The following is a 19390-nucleotide window of genomic DNA, read 5'->3' as shown; positions in this document are numbered from 1 at the left end:
CTGACTGAATGAATGTCTCACTAGTGTCTTTATCAGTAACTACATATGTTTTAATCTAGTATATGTGAATATTGATGTATATAAGTGAGTATATGTGAGAGTAAGGGATTGTAAGAGTTCCTGTTTAAATAAGTATGTGTTTCTATAAGTGATTGTTTAAGAGAGTAAGTATGTGTAAGGTTCCTTAGAAGTAAGGTGATAGTGTGTGTATAGCTGTATATGCAAATAATGGATGTTCAATAGTTTATTTGCATGTGTGAGTATGTGTGAGAGTATCTTTTGGATGACTGTCGGTGTGTAACAGGATGTATAGGTGTATCACTACATATGATGAGTGAGTATACGTATGAGTGATTATATAGAACTGTTGGTGAATGAGTGGATGTGTATATAGATGGTGGAATTATTGAATTGGTTGTTCTAACTGGTATGGGTATCTCAATTTTTTTGAAAATTTTAGTTTCTATTTTTGAATATGTGTTTAAAGGGTTACAATACAGTGAAAGGAGGTCTGTCACTGTATAACAAGGATGGTGTCATCAGTGATGTCATGAGTGATGTCACTGACCATGTCATGAGTGATGTAATATGTGACGTCATCAGCAATGCATTGCACGCGCAAGTTATAGTGAGTCCAACTAACTATAACGTGGGAATTTCAATGGTTTTATGCGAGTAAAATTTCCAGCTAACTATAACTGGTGTGAAACTTATGGTTTTTTCAGTGAATTTCATAGGTTTTTTAAATGCTAATTCCTAACTATAACTTGTGTGAAACCTATGGTTTTTTCAGTGAATTTCATAGGTTTTTTTAATAGCAAATCTCTATAGGTATGAAATGTAATATTTTTTATAACAAATTTTATATCGTATAATTATGTAATATTTTTATTTTTTTATTTTTTTGCCCCGGAGCGCTCCCGGGGCGCGTACTGATGCGCTCACCGGTAAGGGCAGTGCTACGGCATGCCCTGGGGCGCATACCGCTTAGCGTCCCGTTAGCGCTATTCCCGTGAACGAAAACAACATCGTGACATATCGCGTAGCCGCGTGATGCGTCATATGACGCACAGCGTAAGTGCACCCGGAAGCACGCGAGCGCATACGATCGTGAAACGTCCTGACGCGCTTGCGCAACGCGCCTCCGGGCACGCCCTTGGGCGCGACTATGGGCGCGCCCCTTGGCGCGACTACGGGCGCGCCCCGGGGCACGTAGCGTAAGCGCGTCGGGCCATGTGACCTGAAAATAACACTTTTCATTGGTTCACAACACTTTTGGTTTCCAAATGATGAAAGCCCTGGTCATGTGACTTGAAAATAAAACTTTTCATTGGTTAAGAACACTTTTATTTTCCAAATGATGAAAGCCCCCACCTTTATTCCTCATTTTCACTTTGTTATTTGAGTGAGGAAGACCTGCTTTTTGCTTACAGAGATGGCTACAGTCATATCAGCTGCTGGAGCATCTGCCCCACCACCACCACCACCATCAAAAAGACCACCAGAAGATCACATTGGTGGTCAAGAAGAAGAGGAGGAGGATGATGAAGAGGAGGAACAGAGAAGGCATTTCCTGGCTGAAGATAATCAGCCCTACAAACCAAAAGAGCAATTTATGTGGGAATTCTACAAAATCCCAAGGGGTTTCAAAAAGGTCAACGCTGCGAAGGTGACTTGTTTGATTTGTGGTGCTGAGCTGTCGAGGGGGAACCCTAACAAAAAATATTCCTTCGGGAATCATACCATGATTCGGCACATGATGCGTTTGCATCCAAACAACTATTCTGCTGCAGAGGTAAGGGACCTCTGCAGTAAGCTACCCGCATCAACATCCAGACCCTCAACATCCAAAGAACCAACTCCATCGGGTTCAGAGGCAGGAGAGACGATGCCTATCATACAACCAAAATTTAACGATTTTAAAATCGTGTGCAAATATTGTGGAAAGACACTTTGCTATGGTGAGCAAAGTATAAAACTTATCATCTGTGCTGGTGATAACCATAAGTGCCCGAAAAAACCCTAATTTTTTCTGATTATTTTTTGCTCCAGTTGAGCCATTTACAATTCCCTGTTTTTTGTTTCTCCCCATAAAAAATACAAAAAAAATATAAAAATGTTCAGAAAAGCAAAAAAAAGTAAAACATGTTCAAAAAAACAATAAATAAAATATAAAAAAACAAAAAGAATAAAAAAACAGTTCTTTTTAGAACTACCTTTAATTTATAAAAATAAACCTTTATTTTTAAAGAATCTCTGTCAATCTTTTTTCTGCAGGGTACGCGTACCGATACGTGCACCGGGGCGTGCACCGGGGCGCGCACCCAAAAAAATAAATAAAGAAAGAGTGAGCATGAGGGAAGACCACAGAGAGAGTAATGTTAAGAGAAAAAGAGCTAGAGGGAGCAACACAGAGGGATTGTTTATTACATAGCAAAAAACAGAGAAGGTGTAATAGGGTGTAAGTGAGAAAAGGAAAATGAATAAGGGAGCGAAAGAAGGGAAGAGAGAAAAAGAAGACTAAAGTAGAGGTACTGGTAGAATGTGAGTGGGTGTTGAAAGTAAAAGGAAAGACAGTAAAGAATGGGGAATGAGGGGTAGTGACGGAACCGGAATAAATGAACAACGGTGAGGGAGGGTGAGAAAAGAGCAGTGAGTGTAAGTAAAGAGGGGTGAAAGAGGGTGGGTACAAGTGAATAAGGGTCAGACATGGGGAGTGACAGAGAGAAAAGAGAGAGAGAGTAAAGGAAGGAGTGACTGAAAGAGTCTGAGTGAAACAGGAAAGAAAGGTAAGTAAGGCAGTGTGGGTGACTTATAGGGAGTCAGTGGGTGTAGGTGGGGGTGTGGGTGTGTAATGTGTGTGTGTGTGGGTGTGAGTGTGTGGGGTGTTTGGGTGTGGGTGGAGGTGTGGGTGTGTGAGATATGTGTGGGGGGTGTGTGGGTGTGGGGGGTATGTGTGTGGAGTGTGTATGTGTGTGTGGGATGTGTGGGTGTGTGTGTGTGAGGAGTGTGTGTGTGGCTGTGTGTGTGTGTGTGTGTGTGTGAGGTGTATGTGTGGTGTGTGTGTGGGGTGTATGTCAGAGGTGTTTGTGTGTTGGGGGGGAGGTGTGTGTGTAGGAGTGAAGTAAATGATTAAGGGAAAGAGAATGAGTGAGGGAGCAAAGGAAGGGAACATAGGGTAAGGGAAGTAAAGAATGGGGACTGAAAGAAGTTGAATGTGGGAGGGGAAATAGGGAAAGGGTAGTAAACGTGGAGAATATGAATAAGTGAGGGAAGCAGAGTAAAGAAACAGGAGTGAGGTAGGTTGAGAAAATAGTAGTGAGGTTAAAGCAAAGGGTCATGACAAACTAAATTTTTTTAGTCACACTTACCATATAATAAATGTAACTGTAATTACATTTTTTTTACTACATTTTGTATCTGTAAAGAGAGAAGAAAAAATAAGTTATAATTAGTAAAATATGTATTTTAAAATAAAAGATACAAATGAAGAGGTTAAAAATCATAACAGTGTATTTAGAAATAAGTAAGGTAGAAGGACATAAAGAGGGAAAAAGAAATAGAAGGAGAGCAAATTACTAAGAGTAAGGCATATAGATTCACTGACAGAAAGGAAGAGAAGAAGAGAAAAATGAACTGAAGGTAAGAAAGATACTAAAAGAATGTGAGTTAGCAAAACTAAATCAGGAAACAGGAGTAAGTAAAAAGATAATGACTGAGAGGGAAAGGAGTCTAATTAAGGATGCATTTAGAAGAATGAGGAATGGAAGATAACTGAGAGTAAGTGAAGGAGAGTCATAGAGTGAAGGGATAAAGGGAGAGAGGATAATATAGAAGGATTGAGGGAAAAGGAGTGAGGAAGTTAGTAGACAGAGATACTAACGGAAGGACTGAGTGAAATGGAGTACAATGAGTGAGGAAAAAAAAATTAGTAAGGGAGCAAAAGAAGGAAAGAGAGGAGAAGAGGACTAAAGCAGTGGTACTGAGAGAAAGTGATTCGGTGATGAAAGTAAAGAGAAGGACACTGAAAGATAGGAAATGAGGGGTAGTAATGGAACCGGACTAAAAGAAATAGGTTGAAGAACGATGAGAGAGGAGCAGTGAAGTTGTTGTAAGAGAAATGATAGAAGGTAGATAAACACAAGTGAACATAACACAAGGAGAGTGAGGGACTGAGGACATAGCGGTAGTGAATGGAAAATAGAGAGAAGAGGTCAAAAGAAAGGAGGAAACAAAGATAAGCGAGGGAGAGTGGGTGATTTATAGTGATAGAGTGTGACAATACTGGTGAGTGAGTAAAGAGGAATTATTAAAAGAGAAAAGGAGGAAAACACGGAAAAGGAAAGTAAAGCAGACAGACTGAAAGCTGAATAGTTATGCAAGGGAGAGAGGGGATGTAGACAGTTGAAATGAGAATGAGGGGTTGTGAAAGAAGTGGAGTAAAAGAACGGGGTTGAAAGAGAGTGAAAGAAAGACATTATAAGTGAGTAAAAAGAGCTGAAAGAGGGTGGAAAAAGGAATGTGAGTGTGAGACAATGGGAATACAATTTAAATTACAGAATACAAACTATAGATTAACTTGTACAACATGTTACATAGTTTATTTTTGCTGTTCTCAGAATGTATTGAATTTAACTTAAAAAAGTTAGTTCAAACTACTCATCATATGACAGCGGGGAAAAAAAACACAATCAAAAAGATTGTGTTTTAAAAAAAACCATCTAAACTTACTTTTCCTTTAGGCCAAATAGTATATACCTTTACTTAAATTTTGGTTCTAAAAACACTAGGTATGAATTTTTTAAGTCAAAAGGCAAACGTTGTTTGAAAGTCAAATGACTGTCATTACAGTGGGTCCAACCTTTACGACATTTTAAATAGCATGTGTAATGCCCTGATGTTGTTGAAGGACCGTCATGATAAATAATAGCTACAGTTGCAAAGGTTCTTCCTGAAATTGATAACTGAGAAGCCACAAAATTTTTAATAGAAGTTGACAATTTACTTCCATCAGGTCTACATCGTTGGAACATTAAAATCACATATTTACCACAAGTTTGTAAAAATAATGTGGACAGCATTGCAGACTTACATTGGGTACACACCATATTGTGATCAGCTGCTTTAACTAGGTTATTAAAAGACACTGATTTGCAGTCTGGTAAAGTCAAATATATAAATCTTTCAGTGTCTATTGTAGTACTACTTGATAAACTACAATTGTCGCAGTCATGCTGCCATTGATAAGAAAGGCTAAAAAGATTTTTTTATATCTACACCTTCATCTTCCAAAACATCAAACATATACATTAAAAATTCCTGACAATCCTGCTGAATATTCTGTGAAAATTGATTTTGACCAGAACATATGTCTAGAAGATTTCGATTTCTGAAACACTTTCTATTTTTGCTCTATCACTGCTACATTTCTCAAACACAGAATTCAATAAACAGCAGAATGTTTGATCCCGATTTTCAACAATCTGTTCTTGTAAATTTTGAAGAAAAAAAACAACATTAACCACTACATTAGCATAGCAGTTGACACCAGAACTGTTTTCAAACTCAAATCCAACAACATCTTCAACAGAATCCTTTTTCTTTCTGCTTACAATTACAGTTTCATCTACTTTTTGTCTTTTTGCTACTACCTCACTGCAATTATTCTCATTTCTTCTTTTTCGGCCTACAACACGTTTTTCAAACAGAGGATATTGAGGCAAAAGTGGAGCATACTCTCTTCTTAACCTATTGTATTCTTTAACACAATCTAGATCAGCACAAATCTTTGTTTCATCACACTCAATCAAGTACAATCCTGATAAAGTTCTGACTCGTGATAATGCCACATATGCCATACCCTCTTTAAACACAGAACTTCCAATTTTCACCAAAGCGCTATCTACACTTAAACCTTGAGATTTATGGATTGTCACCGCATATGCCAAACAAACAGGAAACTGTTTTCGGCGAACATATAAGTCTTTCACAAGCAAAATTCTAGCTGAACAACGACAAATTTGTTCTATTTCGTCAATGCCATCAAATTTAATTTTTAAAATTTCAATTCCATCTCTATTTTTGTAATTCACAAAACCAACAACATGACCCATTGCTCCTTTTACCAGACCTCTTTCAACATATAAATTCCTTCTCAAAATGATACGACAATTTAAACACACAGTCAGAGTCTTTTCAAAACCAGCAGTTTTAGATATAGTCTTCTCTAATGAATCCAATTTTGATTTCAAATTTTCAGACAAAATAATTGTTGCTCCCCTATGCTCTATTTTATCTATAGCTTCCAGTTTCACTATCTCTTCATTTTCTAACTTTAACATTTTGTTGTTGAACATGGAACATTCTTTCAGAGTTGGCATCAAACATATCCCAGATTTCTTCTCAGTAATTTTCTTAAAAATATTTTCTGGAAGGATGTTTTCATTTGGGTACAAATTTGAAATTAATCGTCCATGTATAGCTTCTTTCCCATGCTGACTTACTTTTCCGATTCTTACATCTTGTAGAATATTTTTATAATCTTCATCCTTTGCCTGCCGCATATTTTGGAGTACTTCTGCATATTTGAAATTTAACCATATATTAACGTTTCCAATGCTTCCTAGGCACTTCCTGGTATCTTCATGCGTGACCATTTTAAACACTGGTTGTCCTTTCACTGGAGTCAACTGCAATAGATATCCAAAAAAAATAATGTGTTTCCCTCCAAATAACACATCATACTCTGTTCTAAGAATTTCTTGCATTCTCAAATGCACAAAAGCAAGCATTAGATTTGAGACCATGCTTACTTCATCAATGATAAGAAGTTTCATTTTCTTAAGGACTCTGGGAACTTCGGAACACGCATCTCCAGATAGCTTGTGGTATTGCAATTTGTTATCATGCTCCACTGACAGCATCAGTAAACGATGTAAAGTAATCCCTTTGATATTATGTGATGCCAGCCCAGTTGGAGCGGTAACAACACAAGACAGCGGTGATTCAGTCCTTTTCTGCAGATAAGTTGCAATTGCTTTAATCAGAAAACTTTTTCCAGTTCCCACTTCTCTACTCACGTACAGTTGAACAGGCTTAAATGATGTACATGAGCACTCTTTTTTCTCATGACTGAATCCATGTTCAACCTGTTCTGTGACTTCGTCATATATCTGTTTCTGCTAAAGGTTTAGTTGTTTCACCAAATCTTCTAAGTTAACTACATCATCTTGAGCTTGTTCCATAGCTCTTTCCACCTCATCCATGGCAGTGGCAGCTTCATTTTGGATAATTGGTCCTCCTAGTGGATCCTGACTCAATGAAGCAGAACTCTGACTGTCTTGAGAACTGTCTCTAGCAATCTCTACAGCAATTGTGGCTTCTTGCTCTATTTCTTCGTTCAACATTTGCAGATAATTTGGAAAAACAGGACATTCTATGGTATCCTTGGTTGCATTAAAAGAATCTTCGTAACAGAGAAAATCTCCAAGTAGTTCCTCTTCTGTACGCCATGGCTTAAAGAGTTGCAAAAGAGCTAAATAGTAAAATTCCCTTTTCTCTGGATTTTCGCAACTCATTTTTCGATGATTAATCAAATGGCCTTTTCTCTGCTTCACTAGACATCCTTGACACCCAATGATAGCATATATTCCATTGTTGATATCTTCTCTGATGGTCCTCTTATAAATATAGTTTTGCAGAACTTCATACAAACAACTGTTCTCAAGATGACTACTTCTATTTGGATAGTATGTATCCAACATGTTTGTCTTCAACATATCTGTACTGTTTGGTTCTTTCTCCGCCAAATACTCAATTTCTTGTACAGATTTCAAAACTCGGTTTCGTGTTGCAGCAAGACCTAGACTCACCCAAATAATTGTTCTAGACTTGGCGTAGAGACTTGCTGATGATAACCGATCAGAACATTCATATGCTCCAATTTCTCGATGCGACAACATCTTCAAACTGAAACTGTATAATTTCTTGCTTATACTCTTTTCATGTGAAATGTCTTCCCACATTTCCTTCAGTTCTGTCTTTTCTTTTTTTTTGATGTAAGACGTCACATATCGAGCCACAGCAATAGAGTTGTCAGCAACGAACTGAATATCCAGGTTAGCATTCCACATGGACAAAATCACTGGGTTGTAGTCGTTGATGTACTTGGACTCTTCGTTTCTTTTTAAATTGTATGTATTTTTTGGTGATTTCTTCGTCACAGTATGTCGCAGAGAAGACATCAAATTATTTACTTTTCCTTTAGAAATCACTGGTCGTGGAAACGCGAAACAACATTTTGTATAGAACTTGTCCTTGTTTCTGAATTTTCAACGACAGTACTTTCCACAACGATGGGATTGAAAGCGTAAAACTTGTTGCCTTAAACTGTTTTCTTCGGTAGTTTTCGGAACAGCACATGTTGAATACTCTTCAATGAACCTCATCACTGTCTCATCCGAATCTGTTCCAAATTTGGGTGCATCTTTAATCCACAACAACATATGTATGTGAGGAGCACCTCTCGCTTGATACTCCTTTCTCCAAAAGAAATCCAAAACCTCTCCAAGGGGAGGATTTTTTTTGTTGGTAATAAAAGACATCATAGCTTCAAATCCATGATTGAAATATCTGCAAACATTCACTGGATCCAAAGAACACAGTTCTCCAGCAGTTTTGAATTCTATATTTTGTATATTTGCATTTGCCTCTCGTAGAAATTGAAGTAAGTCGTCCCATGCATACTCGGCACAGCTAAGAGTGAGGAACCATGTAGGAGTTCCTAAGTTTCTTAGCATACATTTCAATTCCCCATGACGACGGTACCAATACTCGTTTGTACCACGCTAACATGCCATGAGATTGATTAAATGAGATTCCAAAATATTATCTTGCAGATTCACTTTCTCCATAAAGTCCCTCGCCGAAACATTTTGCAGATGTGCTCCACTTTTCAGTATATGGTTTACTGCATAAGAAAGCCCAGACAAGTCACTTTCATACAGTAGATGAAACAAATAGGGAATGCATTGACGAAACCTTGGATCTTCAGCATATAATCTTACAGTTCGATATTCAGATGCAGGAATTTGAAGTGGTCTATCGTCATATCGTCCACCTCGACCTGTTGGAAATAAATGTGGAAAACAACGAGCTTCCAAACTTTCTTCCCATACACTAATGGGACTTCATTTTCTTGCTTTCATTTGAAACAAGTCAATTGCATTCCCCATCACTTCTTTGGAATGCAAAGGATGAACAGTATAATGTTCATATATTTCTTCACTTCTAGACACATCAACTTTTTCAATTTGGCCAGCTGAACAATCACTGTCTTCATCTGCAGCTGTTTCCACTGCTTCAACTCATACATGTTTGTAGTACTCATTGTTTTTGACCAAATACAACGTTGCCTTTTTGACTTTCCTATCATCCACTAAATCTTGCCCGATTTTCTTACTCTTTGTCGGAACCCCATTAACTAGAATATCCAGAGGTTCCTCTTCCACTTTCTCTACACCAATGGTATCAATATTTTTCTTGAAATCTAGAGGCAAATAAACAACTCTTCCCTTTAATCCTCTCTGTAAATCTGAAGGAGGCAATTTCCCTATCTTAGGCTCCATGCGAACAATAGCCTGAAAAGGATGGACACATTGAATCAAAATAGACTCATATGTATTTAAATCCTGCAATTCAGGAGGAATGTCTACCTACTCCAGATTATTATGAACAGCTCTAGCTGGCATTCTGTTTTGATTTAATTTATCATAACAATATTTACAAATACGCTGATCAGAACTCAAATCAAAACAATTCTCCACCCACAAATAAGTTGCAAAATCCTTCCACTCATAATTATTTATCTTTTCACTTTTTACGTATAAATCAACTAATCTAGTTTGATGCTTATAATGAGTTTGTCGACAACACACACAAGTAAAATTCGGCCTTTCACTTGATTTCACCTTAAACCTGGTAATTTCCTGGTCAAACTTTTCTGTACTTGAAATCTGTACATTGTCTTCCACATTACCTTGAATTTCTGTGTCAATTTCTACACTGTCCTCTTTTTCACCAAAATAACAAATCTCAATGTCTTCACAATTCTTCTTCACATCTAATTCAGTTCCATGCAAAAGAGCACTGTTTAATTGTTTAAGCTTAAGTGCTGGACTTTTTGCATAATACAACATTCTCACTAATTTCCTCATTGTGGTATGATGCACTGCTAACATCCTAAAATGATGAAAAACACTCTGACAGACTTTTCTAGAAAGACAAGCCTGTGAATGCCCTTGCAAACCTGTGTTTTCTCTCACTCTGCAAGGATCTAAGTCTTGCAACATCTTCATTTTCTGTTTTAGACTTTTCTTACTATATGTACGTAAGAAATTACAAAACAAATCAATTGATTCCTGTCGCACACTACAAATACTACTACACTTCCAAGTGTACACTGGACCCTTAGTACGTCTCCCTAAAACTTCATCAGTTAACACCTCTTCTGGTTCTCTAGGCACAAGTTTCTCTTTTTCAATCGGACGACCGTCTTTCACCTCAAATGCTCGACCACTGGTGTCAACTGCATGCACTAGATCATTCTCCTGGAAGTAACTCTCCTCATTAAAAAATGGCTCACAATTTGAACTGTGCATCCATTCTCCTGAAAAAACTTTACAAAAATTAGTCCGATTAATGACTCTTTTCCATCTACTGTTTGATTTGAAAACATCAATTGTCTTGTTAAGTGTCCTAATTCTATTGATTATTAAAATAAATAAGTTTTTCTTAACTTCAAAAGCCTGATCAACAATCTTCCCTACACTTTTCTTTTTCTTATAAAAAGCAGCTCCCTGTTTACCTTTCCTAATGATTTTTAACAAATTTAAAACCACCCTTTTGCGAAACATCCGTTTACGAATGTCTCTAAACTGATTCTGCCTTCTATTCCTATACATATTATTCTCTCCTGCTCCAGTAGTAAAATTTTTTGAGGGCCTCTCCTTCCTTTTCAAATTTGCTCTCTCCTTCTCTTTTTCTACATTCTGTCCAACATTTTTTTTTTATCTACATATGTTCCGTAAGAAAGACTTAGTTGTCTTTTTTCCTGTTTTTTGAAGTATTTGTTGCAGAGGAGTGCTGTAATTCCGTTGCTGTTTTTGATTTTTTCCGCTTATCATCTTTCCTTCTCCTCTGCCTTGAGGGCATATTTCCTTACTCTTGAAATCTTGATTTCAATCTGTGTTAAAGAAAAAAATAGCACATTATAGACCACTATTACCAAACAACAAAGCAATGACAAAAAGCAAACGGTCTATTCAGGGTTACAGATCAGGTGAGGATTCTCCAGGGGTGCAGAAGAGGTGAGGCCTGTATTGAAGAGTGTAGTGGAAGAGAGGTCTGTCCACAGGTACAAAGAAGGTGAGACCTGTGTCTAAGTGCAGTAGGGGATAGGCTTCATGAAGTCTAGTCCACTGCACTCTTACACACAGGCTTCACCACCTATGCTTCCCAGAAAAGGCCTCTCTCCCACTACAGTCTTGAACATAGGCCTCACCTCCTCTGTACCTCTGGACATGCCTCACCTCATCTGCACAATCTACTTCCTAATCTGACATAACACAGGTGACATCATTGTTAAAAGTTGAAATATATTTATTTAATCATGCAGACACTATTTATTCCTTCTCAAAAATCTAAAAGTCATTGATTTGCCCCAAAATCATTTTTTAAATTACATTTTAGACACACAGTGCAGGTCCTATGTACAAGAATTCAGTGTCCATGACTACATTGGAGAGGACTGACCTCCTCTGACCCTTGGACAAGCCTTACCTCATCTGTGTCCTCTGGACAGGCCTCAATGTTTTAAGTATAATTGATGGTAACTGGGTGCAGATGAGGTGACGCATGTCCAAGGGTGTAAATAAGCTGAGGCCTGTCTAAGGATGCAGATTAGTTGAAGTCTATTCAGGGTTGCAGATGAGGTGAGGATTGTCCAGGGGTGCAGAGCAGGTGAGGCCTGTATTGAAGAGTGTAGTGGAAGAGAGGTCTGTCCAGGGGTACAAAGAAGGTGAGGCCTGTGTCTAAGACTGCAGTGGGGGATAGGCTTCATGAAGTCTAGTCCACTGCACTCTTAGACACAGGCCTCACCACCTATGCTCCCCAGGAAAGGCCTCTCTCCCACTACAGTCTTAAAAACAGACCTCACCTCCTCTGTCCCTCTGGACATGCCTCACCTCAACTGCACAATCTACTTCCTAATCTGAGGTAACACAGGTGACATTATTGTGAAAGGTTGAAATATATTTATTTAATCATGCAGACACTATTTATTCCTTCTCAAAAATCTAAAAGTCATTGATTTGCATCAAAATTGTTTTTTAAATAACATTTTAGACACACAGTGCAGGTCCTATGTACAAGCATTCAGTGTCCATGAGTACAGTTGAAAGGACTGACCTCCTCTGACCCTTGGACAAGCCTTACCTCATCTGTGTCCTCTGGACAGGCCTCAATGTATTGAGTATAATTGATGGTAACTGGGTGCAGATGAGGTGACGCATGTCCAAGGGTGAAAATAAGCTGAGGCCTGTCTAAGCATTCAGATTAGTTGAAGTCTAATCAGGGTTGCAGATGAGGTGAGGATTGTCTAGGGGTGCAGAAGAGGTGTGGCCTGTATTGAAGAGTGTAGTGGAAGAGAGGTCTGTCCACGGGTACAAAGAAGGTGAGACCTGTGTCTAAGAGTGCAGTGGGGGATAGGCTTCATGAAGCCTAGTCCACTGCACTCTTAGACACAGGCCTCACCACCTACGCTCCCCAGAAAAGGCCTCTCTCCCACTACAGTCTTGAACACAGGCCTCACCTCCTCTGTCCCTCTGGACATGCCTCACCTCATCTGCACAATCTACTGCCTAATCTGAGGTAACACAGGTGACATTATTGTGAAAGGATGAAATATATTTATTTAATCATGCAGACACTATTTATTCCTTCTCAAAAATCTAAAAGTCATTGATTTGCACCAAAATCGTTTTTTAAATAACATTTTAGACACACAGTGCAGGTCCTATGTACAAGCATTCAGTGTCCATGAGTACAGTGGAGAGGACTGACCTCCTCTGACCCTTGGACAAGCCTTACCTCATCTGTGTCCTCTGGACAGGCCTCAATGTATTCAGTATAATTGATGGTAACTGGGTGCAGATGAGGTGACGCATGTCCAAGGGTGTGTTGGACCTGGCCTTCTTGGCAGGGTCATCCCTAAACTTTTTGCCTTCCTCCAATACTCTCTCTGACCTGTTTTTGTTGGTTTAATGACTCTGGGCACTTTTACCACTGCTGACCAGTGCTAAAGTGCATATGCTCTCCCTGTGAAAAGTATACATGTGATTGATGTCCATGATTGGTTCATTGGATTTACTGTCAGTCCCTAGTAAAGTGCACTAGGAGTGCCAGGGCTTGTGAATGCCAATACTGCTAGTGGGCCTGCAGCGCTGGTTGCGCCACCCACAGAAGCAGCCTTAAAATGTGTCTAGGGTCTGCCATTGCAGAACCTGCGTACAGTCTGGTACTGTCATGCTGGCTGGGCAAGTGCACACACTTGCCAGCCCCTAAACCTTCCCTTACCTTCATATTAGTCACCCCTATGGTAGGCCTGAGGGCAGGGTGCATTGTAAATGTAAGGTAGGACAAGCCCTGATGTGTGTGGCATGTCCTAATAGTGAATTACTGCCAAATTCGTTTTTCACTATTGTAAGGCTACCAGTTCCCTTCTAGGCCAGATGGGCTGCTGGAATTATTACACTCTATAATCCCAGCAGGGTCAGGGAACATGGTAGAAATTAATGTTTAGTATGCCTGAACTCAGAATAATAAAATACTTCTTTTAGTAAAGTTTATTTTAATATCCTGTGTTTGCAAATGCTACTTTTAGAAAGCTAGCATTTGCTTGTCTAACTATTTCAGCCCGCCTCTGCTTTTGTGTGTATCTGACTGTCTGAGTTGTGTGAGTGACAGGGCTGGGAGTTGACAGGTTGTGAATAGCAGGATGACACCTTAGTGGGGGGTGGGAGTTTCCCCTGAATGATGCATCCGGCTGTGCTCTGCCACCACAATGCTGGCTCCGCCCTCCTGGGGAGCGACTGATGACTCAGCCTGCACCTGGCCCAGGAAGGACCGAAGCTTGTCAACAAAGTGCTCAGGCTGCCCCTGTCCTCACAATGCCGGCTCCGCCCCCCTGGGGAGCGGCTGATGTGCCTGCCCTCACACTGAATGCAGAAGCAGAAGTACCCACCACAAGTGCTCAGGGACTGGAGCAGTTATGCAAAGGCCCCCCTGGCCTGTAAGAACAAAAGAAACTGTGTATAAAAGTAGGAGCCCTGCTCCTTGTAAATCAGAATCCTGTTTTACCACGAAGGACCTCTGCCCGCCTAGAAGGAGAAGAGACGCTGGGAGAACTGGCCTGCTGCTTGCCTTGCTGAGAAAGGAGAGGAAAAGACTTGATAAGAAAAGACTTTGCTGCTTTGTGCTTAAACATTCTCCAAGGGCTTGACTGAGCTTGCCCCCTGACCTGAGCCACAGGACCATCTGGCTCAACCTGCCTCTGCTCGTCTGCCGGTAAATTAACCGGGATATCTACTACTGCCGGAGCTGTGACCTTGGTGCCCCCCAGCCCCTCCCTGAGGCCGTGACCGACTGTGTCTCCTCGTCCCCGCCGAGGAAGAGCTCCGCTCCGTTGAGCCGCTCTCCCCCCGCTGAGGAGATCGCTGTGTTGACCGCCTGGGAAGGCTCGCTGCTGTGGTGCCCCCCAGCCCCTCCCTCAGGCCGTGACCGACTGTGTCCTCTCGTCCCCGCCGAGGAAGAGCTCCGCTCCGTTGAGCCGCCCTTCCCCCGCTGAGGGGATCGCTGTGTCGACCGCCTGGGAAGGCTCGCTGCGGTGCCTCACCCTCCCGCCAGAAATCCTTTGCCGGACTAAAACAGACCCAGGGGACAGATCCCCGCTGTCCGGACGCCGCGGGTGCCAGCCTCGCTCTGCCTGAGCTGCTGGGCACCTCGCATCTGCCGACAGAGAAAAAGCGCCACCGAGACTGTCATCGGGCTCGTGGCCCGCAACGTTACTTGACCCCCTTTGTTTCCTGCCCACTGCTCTGTTCATAAGTGCCCCCCGGCCTAAAGATCAGCTGTGGTGCGAGCCGCCCTTTCCAGCTGACTCGCACCACTCTCGGTGTGCCTGCCTGCAGCTCCGCGCTGCGAGAGCGCTCCAGCTCCTCCCGCTGGAATCCTTTAGTTGTCGGGAAGCCGAGGCTGCAATCTGAGCCCCTGCCCGAGTGACTGGGGCGGCGCTGGGTCCTGGGGCCTCCCCTCCTCCTGGACAGCTTTGAGGTCGGTGTTCCCCCCCCGTGTGGGTCCCGCAGACCAGGGGGGCCATCCGCTCCACGAGACCCGGCCGGGCCGATCGCGCCCCACGCAAGAAGCGTGAGACTTGGGAGGGGATCGGGAGATCACCCGTCTGAGGCGCCGCGAAGCGCGGCAGAGTGCATAACCAAACCCCATATGGCCTAGAGGGGTGGAAAAGTGCACAATCTGGGCAGAAACGAATAAGGAATTAAGGGAACACTGTGGAATACAACTTGAGATAAGAACAGTGCATTTTGAACTACAACTAAAAGAGAGCTTGCCTATTTACAACCTGTGGGCATACAGAAACGTTATTTGATCTTGTGATAAGTCTGTTCTAAAGAGTATATTTAATTTTTACATAAAGAAGCGTATTTTTATATACTCACAGCCTGGTGTCCATTTGTGGGGGGATTGGTATATTTTATTGTGTGTGTGACTACAAATGCTTAACTGACTAACGCCTGAAGAATAGCCTTGGCTGCTCACGCCACGCACCTAGAGGGTGAGCAAGGGTAATTCTGAAGGGTCATCCTTTGCCCTGACTTAGAGGAGAGGGTCCCTGCTTGTCACAAGTACCTACTTGCGCCAACCAGAGACCCCCAATTCTAACATTGGACGCAGCGGTGAGGATTTGCGAATTTGCATTTGTAGTTGACATACAGTGAATTACTGATCACCACATAGTGAGAGCAGACCTATAACGCAGCCACAGGTTTCCATTTCTATAATTTTGCTGGGAGATCTCCATGTGCTTGTGAAACGTCATGCCTGGTTCAGTGAGGATGGAAAAGGCAGCAACCAGATGCCTGTCGCCAGAGGAGTTGGCAGACAGGGCAGCAACCAGGGCGCATGAAATAGAGATGGCGAAATTAAAAGGACAAATGGAAATGGACAAGCACAAATTGGCAATGGAAAGCCAAAAATTAGCCATGGAGGCGCTAAAACGCCAAAGAGATCACTACTTGAGGATGAAAGAACTTGATTTGGAGCTTGAAGCCAGGAGGGCCTCAGCCCAACATCCAGAGATTTGTGTAGCTCACAGATTGAGCTTTGCTGAGTTGGAGGTGGAGTCCAGCTCAGCTGGTGGCAGCAACATTCAGGTATCTAGTGCTGACAGCATAGCGCGCGCACCTAGAGATATGGCAACTGACTTGGAGGGGGTTAACTTACACCAGGAGGTTCAAGGGCATGAGGTAGCTCCAGTAGTGTGCAGCGTCCCTGAAGGGAATAGGGTGGCTGGCGTAGGAGTTCATGGTCCTAGTGGTGGGAGGGATTCCCCCATGGTTGAGGTCCTGGTGGGTGAGTGTAAGGACTGCCCAGAAGAGTGTGGGTTGTGCGACAGAGATAGTCCGCTACTGTCTGGCCAGTCTCAGGAGAATGGTGTGGAGTATGTGTGTGAGGCGCTGGATGGCGAGGTGAAGGATAGTTTGGTTAACCCTGCTAGGGAACTGTGTAATCCAATTGTGGGAGAGCATACTTTAAGTCCCAGTTTTCCAGAGCTATGCCAACACCTGTTTGAGAGTGAGTTCTCTGACCCCAGGGAGCTCACATTGGAGGCAGACCTTGTGGTGGATTCCAAAGGGTCTGGAGAGGCATTGGGGTGTGATCCTGTAGGGAGTGGCTCAGGTATCTTCCAGCCCAGAGTGGTGGAAGTGGCGCAGAGTAGCCCAGCTAGGTCCTGTAGTAGTGAGAGGGGTGTAGGGCCTCACGTCCTGTCCTTAAGGGGAAGGAGTGAGAATGGGTGTTGTCCCGGTAGTGCCCAACCTCAGTCTCAGAGCCTGGATGGTTCTTTAAGGGAACACCAGGTGGGGAGCCTAGGCTGTCCGGATGAGTCACCCTCTGAGGGGGATCCCCCAGTGGCTAGAGAACGTGGAGGCTCTGTAAACAGGGCCCCAGTAGTTCTGGTGACTGGCAGTACCACTCCAGTTGGGAGGGTGCAGAAGTCCAGAAGGAGGGGCGAGAGGGGGAAAGAGTCCCCAGTGGAAGAACCAGTGGGTCAGGGGCCAGCCAGCAGGGCTGCGTCCCCAGTGAATGACCATGGGGACACCACTTCTGTCCTGGGGGATCTTCCCACACTGTCAGAGGGACAGAGGCTGGGAGATCTGCGCCAGGCAGACTGTTGCACGGCACAGGAGCTATGTGCCACCCTCAGGGGGGGCATGTGTGCTCCCCGAGAAGTCCTGGTGCGCCAGGCAATTGTTCAACTGCAGGGTTGGGTCCCTGAGTTGGAGAGCCAGGTTCAGGTGTTGTCTGACCTGGAGGGTGGGACCACTGTAATCAGTGTCCTGACCCATGTCACTTCTAGGGGTACCACTCCAGTTGGGAGTGGGCCGGACCCTGGAAGGGGGTGCAGAGGGAGGGAGTCCTTGCCTCTGACCCCGGTGCAGTTTGAGGGTTTAGACCCTAAGGTAGAGGGCCAGGTGCAGGGTGTCCCCCCTGACCTGGTGCCCCAGTTGCAGGATAGCACCCCTGAACTGGTGGGAGAATTGTGCAGATCACCTGCCACAGGTGCCCTGACAATTCTGGAAGGGGGTACCACTCCAGGTGGGAGGGTACAGAGCCCCAAGGAAGAGGACCGGGTGTGGGAGAGGCCACCCCAGTGTTTGGTCCAGCCGCCAGGTACAGGCCTGGGGCTGGTGGGTCAGTGCCAGGATAGCATACCTGGACTAACAGAAGAGAGAAGGGACAAAAGGTGCCAAGCACCTGGGGCTACTGCCCCCCGCTCTCTGAGGCCACAGAGGTTTGAAAGCCCTGAAAGGCATAAGGCCTGGGTCTCAGCCCTGACTACTGTTAGTGGCCACTGGGATTTGATGACTGTCTGTTGGGACACACCTGTGAGCAAGTTACGGTTAGAGGCTGCCCAGGTGGTGTCAACAGAGGAAGAAAAGGGTGCCCCGTGGATTAGTTGGGTGGACCCTGAGAGTATGGACAGAGGATTTGAAATAGGTTCAGATTGGCGTAGAACTGGAATGTGCCCCTGCTGTTGCGGGCCAGGTCCAGGTTCTATCGCCCAAAGCAGGGAAGCCCATCACAGTGGTGATTGGTCTACCCTGCGTTTTGGCTGGAAGGGGGTTGTGTTGGACCTGGCCTTCTTGGCAGGGTCATCCCTAAACTTTTTGCCTTCCTCCAATACTCTCTCTGACCTGTTTTTGTTGGTTTAATGACTCTGGGCACTTTTACCACTGCTGACCAGTGCTAAAGTGCATATGCTCTCCCTGTGAAAAGTATACATGTGATTGATGTCCATGATTGGTTCATTGGATTTACTGTCAGTCCCTAGTAAAGTGCACTAGGAGTGCCAGGGCTTGTGAATGCCAATACTGCTAGTGGGCCTGCAGCGCTGGTTGCGCCACCCACAGAAGCAGCCTTAAAATGTGTCTAGGGTCTGCCATTGCAGAACCTGCGTACAGTCTGGTACTGTCATGCTGGCTGGGCAAGTGCACACACTTGCCAGCCCCTAAACCTTCCCTTACCTTCATATTAGTCACCCCTATGGTAGGCCTGAGGGCAGGGTGCATTGTAAATGTAAGGTAGGACAAGCCCTGATGTGTGTGGCATGTCCTAATAGTGAATTACTGCCAAATTCGTTTTTCACTATTGTAAGGCTACCAGTTCCCTTCTAGGCCAGATGGGCTGCTGGAATTATTACACTCTATAATCCCAGCAGGCTCAGGGAACATGGTAGAAATTAATGTTTAGTATGCCTGAACTCAGAATAATAAAATACTTCTTTTAGTAAAGTTTATTTTAATATCCTGTGTTTGCAAATGCTACTTTTAGAAAGCTAGCATTTGCTTGTCTAACTATTTCAGCCCGCCTCTGCTTTTGTGTGTATCTGACTGTCTGAGTTGTGTGAGTGACAGGGCTGGGAGTTGACAGGTTGTGAATAGCAGGATGACACCTTAGTGGGGGGTGGGAGTTTCCCCTGAATGATGCATCCGGCTGTGCTCTGCCACCACAATGCTGGCTCCGCCCTCCTGGGGAG

General features: G+C 43.3%; 1 protein-coding gene across 1 annotated transcript in view; it reads left to right on the top strand.

The window, feature by feature from the left end:
* The window catches only part of LOC144823935 (sperm-specific sodium:proton exchanger-like), a 5382759-nt gene that overhangs the window by 2596455 nt on the left and 2766914 nt on the right, over positions 1–19390 (top strand). The window lies entirely within an intron of this gene.

The sequence above is a fragment of the Lissotriton helveticus genome, chromosome 3_1, assembly GCF_964261635.1.
Source record: "Lissotriton helveticus chromosome 3_1, aLisHel1.1, whole genome shotgun sequence".
In the NCBI taxonomy this organism is placed as follows: domain Eukaryota; kingdom Metazoa; phylum Chordata; class Amphibia; order Caudata; family Salamandridae; genus Lissotriton; species Lissotriton helveticus.
Note: the sequence above shows the minus strand (reverse complement) of the source record. Positions and strands in the feature narration are given on the sequence as shown.